Raw genomic sequence first — 11,646 nt, 5'->3', positions numbered from 1 at the left:
ATTCTTTTCTTGGGGCAGACATGTTAAACTTCTAATGTTCATAAATATCCCCAAATCTTGCTATCTAATGTAAACACTGGATATACCCGAAGTCAATAATGATAGGGGAACAAAAACATAAAAATACAAAATGACACAGCGAAAGAACTGGGTACAGGAAAGAGTAGAGAATTGCAGCTAATAAATCAGTCCCTCATACTACCTAAGCCAGATGGGTTATGCACAATTCTAGGGAACTTTTGGTCAATGAGGTTGTCACATAAGTGGATAAAGGTGTCATTCACTCATTTTTCAGAAACATCTTAGAAAGTTAAGATGAAAGAAAATCTCAGACCAGAGTTTACCGTACATATAGTTACTGAATGAATATTCTTTACAAGAAGGAAGAAAATAGTTCACATAACCCGTTATCAGTTTGATAAATTCCCATCTTTATGTTTTTCTGATGTTGACCTGCTCTTGCATGAAGTTTACTTGAGGTAAGCAAAATTACATTTCAGATGCAGAATGCTATACTCTTAGAAAACAACTTATAATTATCATTAATCAACAAGTATCCTCCATGCCAATAAATGGACAAAGGATGATCTGAAAAGCCAGGCTTCAGCACTTTTGTCAAATGTGTAAGTCAGGAGATTGGCAAATGCTTAGTGACCACTCAATTACTGGTGGCACAGTTATCTGAAATGTCTTAAGTGTTGTACCCATCTTTGTCACAGCTAACTTCCCCAATGAGAGTTCATCTCCGACATGCTAACTGGAAAATCACTAATTTCATGAATCCCTACATCTAAAACTAAATCTTAAAATTTGTGATCCTAAAGAGTGATAGACAAAACAATGAAATGTGTATACTTTGGGAACAGGGCTTTTCTGGTTAAAGGGCAAGTGAAAAGCCCTGATATATGAACCTCTGATTGTAGTAATTAGTGATACATATGCCATAGATAGCTGGACACTATAACATATCAAATATCACAATGTCTGTACTATAGTATTTAAAAGCAAATGCCATGGAAGACACGTGTGTGAGCTTACAGCAGCATTATTCAAGAATGCCCTAAATAAATGTCCAACAATGGCAATGCCATATTCCCATGATGAAATACTACAGAACAACAAACACATCCACAAACAAAGAAAATGTATAAACTCTCATAGGCATTATGAATGTTGCATGAATGGGCTAAATACAAAAATTAAATACTATTGGGCTCCACTTATGTGAAGTTTAAAATTGGTAAAATGAACTTGTGATGATAGACTCTTGCAGTGAGGCAGATATTGCCCACAAAGCGGGCTGAGGAAACCTAGATTCTGAGGAATATCCTCTGTCTTACTATAAGCCCGTGTTCCGAGGGTTAAGTTAAACATGCAATAGTTTAGATATAAAATGTCCCCCAAAAGTTTCATGAGTTCAGCGGTGAGGTCTTTGGAAGGTGGCTGGATTGTGTGGGCATAGCAGTCAGTGTGCCCACCCAGGAGCTCTCAGCTGACTGTGCTGTTAGCAGATGGGGCTTTTCAGCAGTGGCAATGCTGTGATGTGACCTGAAAGGCCATAGCCTCCAGCTCCTCTCTTCCTGTCTTCCTGCTCTGCTTTCTGGCTGTCAGGAGTTGAACAGCTCTACTTTGACACATTGTTCCACCACGCTCTTTCTGTCTTGGAGCCGGTGGATCATGCATAGCCTGAAACTTCTGAAACTAGAGCCAAAATAAATCTCTCCTCCTACACTGCAGGTATCAAGTGTTTTGTCCCAGGAAAGTGATTAATTCACATATATAAAAAGACTTAGGCTGTACACTTGTAACCTGTGAACTACTGTATCTCATGGTGTATATTTTATACCTTCATCTAAAACATGAGTAACCCTCAAATATTTTAAGTAAATTATACCCTAATTCTAATTTATATAAAATTTTACATATAATAGTATACTATATATATATTTATACTTTCCACATGTTAATACACATGTGCAATTATTCAATTTTATCAGTATTACATTAGAATACAATTTAGTTATTCCTATGTTATTTTATTTTAAAAATTTATTCCTTCGCTTATATTAAAAACTATTTTGGGGGGCCAGGGATTTAGCTCCGTGTTTCCACCACCTGCCTCATAAGCTCAAGGTCCTGAATTTGAACCCTGGTACCAAAAAAAAAAAAAATTTGGTGCTCAGTCTGTTGTGCCTTTTATATACATAGCATTCCAAAGAAAATGCTATCAATAGTCATCATGAAATACTGAAATGATTATTTGGTTAGTAAGTACTACAACTAATAAAGATACAGTGTTTTAAAATGTATTATTACAGAATTAAATTATAAATCCTGCAAAAAAGGAGATCATACCAGTACGCATCCCCTTCTCATCTATCAGGCTCCCACACCCACCTCTCACAATATGACAGATAATATCATCTTTTCCCAAACTTCATAATTTAAAGAAGGCAAACCACCTCGATTGTGACCCCGTGGAGGAGCATCTGAGTGACTCACATGCAGGTACACAGCCATGGACCCTGTGCTGTCTGATTTAGTGTGGAGGCTGGAACCCCCCTGGGAGTGTGGAGCACCTTTCCCTAGTCAAGAAAATGAAATTGGAAGCTGGTATGATTGATCCATAAGAGGGACACTTGTTTTTATAACTAAATGTTTTTTCATAGCACATCATTCGTAATTCAATACCAAAATCCTGGGAAAAGTAATGAAACATTTGTAAAGCAAGGTGTCAACAAAAATACTATCCCTTCATTATCTTGGCAAAACTTGAGCAGGCCATGCTGATTTGAACATAATGTGAAGCTTTTCCAAAATGGTTTCATAACAGTTTGGGAGAGGACAGGCTACTTAGAAGCTTATTGTATAGAAGAAGAAATGGGAGAAACTATAGAATATGTGATTCTGAAATAAGTAGATGATAATCAGGCATTTAATAGTCTCTACTTGCAAAGAAAATATTTTACAATTTTTATCAAACAGTGGATAAAAGTTTGAGAACATCATATTTACTTCCTAAAAAAAAAAAAAAGAAAGAAAGAAAGAAAAGAAAACATAGATCTTGCAACAATTTGACAGCAACCATTCCATGGAAAATTTGTTTGAATTGTACTTTACTCAGAGTTGCTCCCTTGCCATCATGTTTTTAACTTTAACTTCACACACACAAACACATGAATATTTTAACACAAATATCCACTCTAGATAATGCCATTTTTTCCATCATTGTATCTTGACAATTCAATTTTTTATGTCTTTCAAGGTAAAAAAACACTTACTTGACTTTGCCAAATGAGAAAACTTGTTAAAGTAAAAGAACAGAGGATTGTTTTTCAATATTGGTGGTAGACACCACTGGTTAGCAATAGTTATTTTTCATAATCTTCCTGACCTGGTGGAATATGTCTGTCAATATCCTCAATGCACATCTCACCTTTGATCATCTTTTGGTACGACTGTGCAAGTGATACAGTTGTCTGGTCACTTCTGTGTCCCTTAAGTTTATTGGTACATTTTAAGTACACTATATGATGACATTTATCATTGGGAATTTGTAGCTTTACATGATGTATCTTGGTTCTTATTTTTCCCCATTCCCCTTCCCTCCCTTTAACCCCCAAGCCCTCCGTATTTTAAGATTTTGTTTCCATTTTTTCCTTCTCTCATATCTATTCCTTTTCCTTCTTTCATTTCCCCTACTCCTATTTCCCCTTCCCCTTTAGACTTTCTCTACTTCACATTATCAATTATATGTTCTGAATCTTTGAAACTTTTGGTTTGTCACACTAGAGAAACTATTCAGTATTTACACGTGTGTCCTATTTATTTCACTTAAGAGTATTGCTTCAATGCACATCCATTTATCTATAAATGTATCTAGATTATCATTTTTGTGGCTGAATAGTACTCCATTTTATTTTTAAAAAACAGATTTTCTTTATTCAGGTCTCCAGTTGATGAGCAATTGGGCCGTTTCCAAGTTCCTTCATCTCTCTTAATTAGATTTGGTTTGAAATCTACTTTGTCTGCAAATAAGATACCTACCTCTGCTTTCTTCCAGGCTCCTTTCACATGGAGAATTTTTTTCCATCCTTTTACTTTCAGTCTATTAATTTCTTTTTGAATTAGTGTTTCTTGTATATAGCATATTGTTGCATGTTGCTTCCTAATAAATTCTGCCAGTCTATTTCTTTTGATTGGTGGTGAATTGAAGACATTAACAATGTTGGTTATAACTAATACATATTGATTTATCCTTGTTATGATATTTTCCTGTTGTTGGCTCTCTTATTTTTTATTTTTCCCCCTTTCCCTTTAATTTCTTGCCTTGTCCAATGTCTTTGCTCTCCTGGTCTTCATGGAGCTGTGACCCTCATTGTCCTTTTATATGATATTGTCTAAAATTATTTGGAGTGCTGGTTTGGTATTCATGAAGTTTCTCAAGTGTTCTTTGTCATGGAAGTATCCAATTTCCCCACTGATTAGGAAGGATAGTTTTGCACGATACATTAATCTGGGTTGGAGGTTATTGTTTTAGGGGCTCGAAATTCTTCACTCCAGGCTCTTCTTGACTTGAGGATTTGTATTGAAAATTCTGCTCGATTCTCACGGGCATTCCTTTGTATGTGATTTGTTTCTTTTCTCTAACTTCTTGTAGGATTTTATTCTTCTGTTGGGTTTCTGGAATCTTGACTATTATATGTTTAGGTATAAATTTTTTTTTAAATCATGGCTAGTTGGAGTCCTATATGCCTCAATTATCTATCTGCATGTCAAATTCTTTTTCTCTGCTTTGTAAGTTTTCTGTCATTAATTCTGTGAACAGTGTTTTCATGTCATTTATGTTCTGCTTTTTCATGGATTCCTATGTTATTCTTTGTGTCATCTAGCAGCTGCTGAATTGATTTCTCATGGTCCCTTACTACTTTTAAGATATCTTTCAGGCTGGGTATTTAGCTCAGTGGTTCTGCCACCTGCCTGGCAAGCATGAGGACCCGAGTTCAATCCCTGGAACCAAAAAAAGAAAGAAGAAAAAGATATCTTTCTTTCCTGTCTTTTATAGCTGATACTTCTGTCTTCACATTGGCTAATTCTGCTGTGAAAAAACTTTCAATGGAGTCTTTAGTCTCCTGGATATGTTTCAAGGATTCCATTTCTTTCCTATGTTGGGCATTCATGGCTTCCATAATGGTCCTAAGCTCATTTATTTTTCCATCTGTTTCTGTTCTAGAGTCTCTAGTCTTTCATACTGACCATCTCTGTAGTTATCTGGGAAATTATTTCTGTATTGACTTTTTCCAGGGCTTCATTAATCTGTTTTGTTACTTCCTGTGCTATCAGTTCAGGGTCTCCAGGTAGTTGATTATCAGATTTGTCCTTCTTGCTTCCCCCAGAATTTACCTTTGGTGAGCTGTAAGTCTGGGTTTGCACCTTGCTTAATTGGGTGTCTTCTCATTTCTATTTTTGTTCTTGGTTCTGTTTTTTGGTTTAATTCCTGGGTTGATACTTCAATATTGCTTATTGTAGGTTTCTTTGTTGCTTGTACTTAGAACTTTTACTGAATGATTGCTTCTCAGAGGTGACTTCAAGATATAGCTGGTCTTTAGGTTTTGAGTCTCTAGTGACTCTTTGGCAAACTAATTTTCAGCATACCAGTAAGGACAACTGATTAGATCAATCTCAACTCCTTAGTGCAAGTGATACAGTCAGCATCAACGATAGCATCAACCACAGCTTAGAAAGTGACAACTTGTGGTAGCTATTAATCTGTCAGCTTTAACCATGTGAACTAAATTAAATTCAAGGACAAGCCCAAAATATGTTTGTAGTAAATAAACCCTTCAACATAGCAAATTTATCCTTCAGGATGAATACTTAGAATGAATTGGGTAGATAAGTAGAAGGAGAGAGACAGGTTAAAAGTGAGACCAGAGGACACAGGAAGATTAACTAAACTTTGGGAAACCATTGAAGACAAGAGGAAAAATCAGAGCAAAGGACCAAAAGTGGGAAAGAAAAGCAAATGAAAAAGAAAGAAAAAAAGGAAAAGAAAAAAGTTGAAAAAAAAAGGCCTCTTTCAGGGTATATCTCTGTCACAATAGACAACGTGGGCAGGTGTGCAGATCTAAGTCAATTCATCTCAGCAAGCCAGCGGCAGACCCCTGAGATTCAGTCTGCTTTCTGGCTGCAAGGCCCAAGGTGAGCTCCATGAACTCCTGCTGGGTTGAACTCTGCAAGGTTCTACTGCAGGTTCCAGTTGCCCTAGCGCTGAATATAGTCCAGGTTCTGATGGGAGGTGCTGATTCCTCCAACTTCCCAACCATGGTGGTCTAGTGTGCCTTTATTGCAGAGATTTTCATCATTTTTCCAGAGGGCTTCAATTTTCATCATGGAACCTCAGAGATACCCTCTCTCTGTTGTTCACTTCTGTTTTACCTTATGGAGTTCATAACAGTGGCTCTTGTGGCCCCAGAAGCCTCAGCAGTGAGGATCCAGATACCAGTGTGGAGGTCTGGAGGTCTGGGGACATGGCCCGTGAGGTGCAGAGATTGGGGGGTCCTGGCAGCCAGTGCAAAGGTGTGGGGGATCCTTGTGGCCCAATATGGCCATTATTTCTTAAAAGGCCAAAACACAAACTTCAAATATAAACCTAAATCTAAAAATTTATCAATATTGTAACTTATTTCCTATAGATGTAACAAAAATTTAAGCTTCTATCCCAAAGAATTCTCTTTAAAGTGTGAAAATGAGTTTACAGAGACAGAAAATAAGGGCAAAGTAATGCACATAGTAGTAAGGCTGCAAAAATAGCAAGTTCTTAGGTAAGAATTCTCACTCTTATATTTAGTTCATAGCTGGGCAAGCCCACACTAAACCATGACTTTCTTATCTGTATGACTATTATTAATTTTATTACTCCTACTATTCTGGATTCAGAAATCATCTATACCTACAAGAATACAGATGGTCTGTGTAAACAGTTGTGTTTCAATATTAATCCACCATTTTCACTCACTGATCAACTCAATGTTCATCAACTAGTGAATGGAGAAATATTTGATATTATCTGATCAATAAAATACTGTTTGGCACAAAAGGAACAAAACCAAATACATGTTAAAACATAGGTAAACTTTAAAACCACTACATTATGAAAGAATCTTGAGACAAAAGAACACAAGTTGTAAATTATATTTCTATGAACCATCCATAAAAAGCAAAGTCTATATATAGGGATGGTAGGTAAGTTATTGTCTAGGACTGAAAATTAGAATGGTAGTGATTCTACATACACATGATATTTCTGTGATGAGATGTTAAAGATTAAATCATGATGGTATTTAAAAATTATTTAAATATACTGACTTGCTGATTTGTACATTTAAATGTATAAATTTTATGGTATATACCTTATATCTCAGTAAAGCCACTATGAAAGAAGAAAGGAATATTTTCCCAAACCTTGAAATGAAGCATGCTTTGGAAAATTGTATTTTATTTACACATTTGATTAGTGATGATAATTTACAAAGCAATTTTATATCTTTTTAAATTTAATCTCACAACTATTTCATGAACTGAAAGTATCACTTGTATTTCACAGAGAAAATAGACTTGTATAATTCAATATTCTTGATTTTTGTTATGTGATGAATTACGTTTATTGATTTGCATGTGTTGAACCATCTTTGCATAACTTGGATAAAGCTTACCTACTTGGTCATGTTGTATGGTCTTTTTGATGATTTGATGCTTTGTTTACCAGTATCTTGGAAGAATTTTTGCAGCTATATTCACTAGCTGAAATGACCCATTATTATTTCAAAATTGTCTCTCATCCTGTCTTTGTGGAAGGGTATTACTTCAGTCCTAAAGCAAGAGACTCCTCCTAGTCGTTAGTCTCATTTTCAATCATGTCAGTCTAGTGGTTGTCATCTCTGTTGTCCTGTGCTGTGGAGAACCCAGAGACTGGAAGTGGATTGGCCTCAGAAGTGGATCCCTGGTGGCTAGTGGCCACAATGTGAGCTGAGGGTGGGATGAGCACTCTCCATCTCAACCAGGCTTGGGTATGAGTCCCCAGTGGGCTGTGACTTCGATGACTTTCTAAATCTGCCATCAGTTTCTTCAAAACTTGTTTTTCTCTCATTGGAATCAGATTTACTCCAAAGTTTGTAGAGGTTCCAGTCCATAGTTGGCTGGTCCAAGGCAGGGCAGCATGACAGAGAAAGGTTGCTCATGGCATGGCAGCAGGAAGTAGAGAGCAATGGATTTTATCTCTCAGGTTAGTCAGGTAGATAAGCTATGGGAGAAGTATCCCCATTACCTACTTAGGCTTACAAACAACTACTGATTTTCCAGAGAAGTGGTGCTGAAATAGTTAGTTTGCAGGGGAAAGAAATGTGGATCAAAAAGTAAGAAGTCTAAAGTTTAACTAGGGATTTCAAATCATTGGGAGACTGCAATTGCTTAAAATCATAGATTTCAAAGCTAGCTTACCTGGTGTAGAATCTCAATTCAGTCATTTGATATTGGTTGAGTTACTCATTTTTTCAATTACCAAATTTATAAATTGAAGATAAAGTTACTTAGGACATAGATACAATAAAAATAAATGAGGCAAATTTTACTTGGGAAACAAATAAAACTATAAAACAAGATGTTTGAATCTTTGTGAAAGTAAAGCATTAAAATTTTGAAGTTTTGATATGTGAGGTTTCATATGACTATTCTTTTTCTTTTAAAATTTCAGAAAAATCACGTATTTCTAGACAATAGATTTAGTTTGTGTGTGTGTGTGTGTGTGTGTGTTCAGATTGCATGTTTTTTTTTAATAGAGGCAGCTCCCTTCATGAAAACTTTCACTCCTTTCAATTACTTATTGAATATATTTAAATTTCATTTAAATTTATCTTGTGATTTTTTAGATTTTTCTTATTACTTCTTCTCTGATTTTATCTGACCAGTAAATTTCTCTGAGGGCAAATGACAAAATGACAGACAGAAACAAAAGAAAATACAAAATCTAAATAATCATATAGCAGAAAAAAATGCTCCTTTTTCCAGAGTACTTTTAGAATGTGATATTCTCTAACAGTGTCTTAGATTAGATCTTGCTAAGTTTAATTATCCAAGTATTTGATCTTAGATTTTCCAATTACTTCATGAAACAGGGATAAGCTTATGTCTGTTTATTTATGCTAAACATTAGAGATATAATTAGTAGACTACTGTGTTATTAGTACTCAAGAAATGGGTACCAGGTATTTCACAAAAGCAGAAAGTGGAGCATGTTACAGGAAGGACATTCCAGGCTTTGAGTTCAGCTCCTTGTCAGGAATTTAGTCACTACTGCATAGTGCCTCCAAGGGAACAGCAGAGCTAGCTCCTCTCATAACATCAGTGGACACCATTCATTTTCAAGTCTATGTAAACAGTATATTCATAAGCATAATTTAGAGTAAAGAAAATATATATTGTCACATTCCTTAGGACACTGACAAAACACTGACAAAAAACTAGTTCTTTTATACAATTATAATAAAAAGGAACTAAGGCATATAAGAAGAACAAAGATGATGTTCACTACTAATAATAATGATGAAAAGATATTGTACTACATTGTCTCATTTCCTAAAATAACAAAAGTAATTCTCAAAGGAAATATTATTTCTAATAGACAATGAATATTGTTCATAGCAGAATTCAAGTAAAAATTCTTTTGGAATCAGAAGACAGCTAAAATAGCCAAATCAATTACAGGCAACAGAGACATAGCAGTGGGTATCACAATCCCCAACTTGAAACTATTCTACAAAGCCACTGTGATAAAAAACAGCATAGTATTGGCAGAGAAACAGACCTGAAGATCAATGGAATACATTAGAAGATGCAGAAACAACTCCAGACTTACTCAGCTACTTCATTTTTGACAAAGGAGCCAACCAACCCTCCTCACTGGAGGAAAGACAGACTCTTTAATAAATGGTGGTAGAAAAACTGGATTCAACCTGCCAAAGATTAAAACTAGATGCCTATCTTTCATCATACAAGACTAGACAGCAGCTTGCCAAACTGGGTAAAGAAATTGAAGAATATATTCAGAAACCAAAATAATGTTTACATTTCTACAACCAGGTCATTTGTTAAAGGTAAAGAATGAAGGAGATGACTTTGGCTGGGGAGTAGTAGTGAATTTCTCAAAAAAGTCAAATGTTAAGCCTAATTCTGGTGAACTGGATCCTTTGAATGTCATAGAAGTACTTTTATACTGTAGTAAAGAGAGCTTGAGAAATCAGCTACAGAGGCTAAAAAAACAGATAAACCTGATGAAAAAGGAGAGATGCAAGTTGTCCCAGTTTTGGTGCATTTCTTATGTGCTATCAACAGTGTTAGACTTTACATTCCTGAAGACCAGCGGACAATAAAAGGAGTGTTTTAAAGTCAATACAGGAAGTTCAGGAAGGATTTTCTGATGGTGCTCCTTTATTAGATCTGACTAATGATATGGGCATTCAAGGTCAAGGACTGAAAAAAGTCATTCAGAAAGTAGAGGTTTTGGAGCATCAAATGTATTCTCATCCACTACACAGTGATCCAAATTTGGAAACGTGTATACACTTTGTGAAAAAAAAAAAAGCAGAGATTGCAGTATTGTCTGCAAAGCGAGAACTGAAGAAGGCAAGAACTGTTTTACAGACTTACAAGCTTAAATGTCTCAGACATGTTTTAAGAATGTTGGGATTTGCTACTTCTTCTGATGTCATAGAAATGAAAGGACGAGTAGCCTGTGAGAGAAGTAGCACCAATGAGCTCCTTCTAACTGAGATGATGTTTAATGGCCTCTTCCGTGACCTTTCTGCAGAACAAGCAACATTATTAAGTTGCTTGTGTTACAAAAGAATTCTGATGAGATGCCCAAGTTAACAGAACAATTAGTGGGACCACTTCATCAACTGCGGGAATGTGCTAAAAGAATCGCAAAAGTTTCAGCAGAAGCAAAACCGGAAATTGATGTGGAAACTTACCTAAGATGATTTGAACCTCACTTAATGGATGGGTGAGGTATACACCTGGACAACGGGAATTACATTTGCCAGTGTCTGCAAAATGATGGATGTTTTGAAGGCAGCATAATTCGTTGTGTGAGGTGCTTGGAAGAATTACTTTGACAGATGTGTTAGGCCACAAAAGCCATTGGAAACACCGAGCTGGAAAATAAATTTGCCAAAGGAATCATCAGGAGAGATGTTGTGTTTGCTGCCAGCCTGTATTTATAAAGAGTTATGGAATTTGAGGCTTTAAAATTATTCAACACCTGATTACATTTCACTGCATGTGCTTCAAAATGTGTACGTGGTTCTTCCATTTCAAGAAAGTTGTCCACAAACATTTTAATAAATGTTTATTTAAGTCAATTATTTTAAGAAAGTGTATTACATAGACATATGTACCTAAGCATTACATGTGTTAATAAAAATGTGCAGGTGGGACATTAAAAAAAGTAATTTCTTTAATGAAAAATGTATGTATCATAAATATTCACATATGCTGTCAGAAGAGGGAACATGAACATGTCTTTTGCACTATTGTATTGTCATGATGGATCACAGTGCTAGGCACCTATTGGACATTAAGTAAATATTT

At 35.7% G+C, this 11,646-nt stretch overlaps 1 pseudogene; it reads left to right on the top strand.

Moving 5' to 3' along the window:
• Positions 1-6,441: 6,441 nt before the first annotated feature.
• On the top strand, positions 6,442-11,279 carry LOC104865980 (annotated as a pseudogene).
• The last annotated feature ends 367 nt before the right edge of the window (positions 11,280-11,646 follow it).

This window comes from Fukomys damarensis, unplaced genomic scaffold (genome assembly GCF_012274545.1).
Source record: "Fukomys damarensis isolate Sample0158 unplaced genomic scaffold, DMR_v1.0_HiC HiC_scaffold_15, whole genome shotgun sequence".
Lineage (NCBI taxonomy): Eukaryota > Metazoa > Chordata > Mammalia > Rodentia > Bathyergidae > Fukomys > Fukomys damarensis.
Note: the sequence above shows the minus strand (reverse complement) of the source record. Positions and strands in the feature narration are given on the sequence as shown.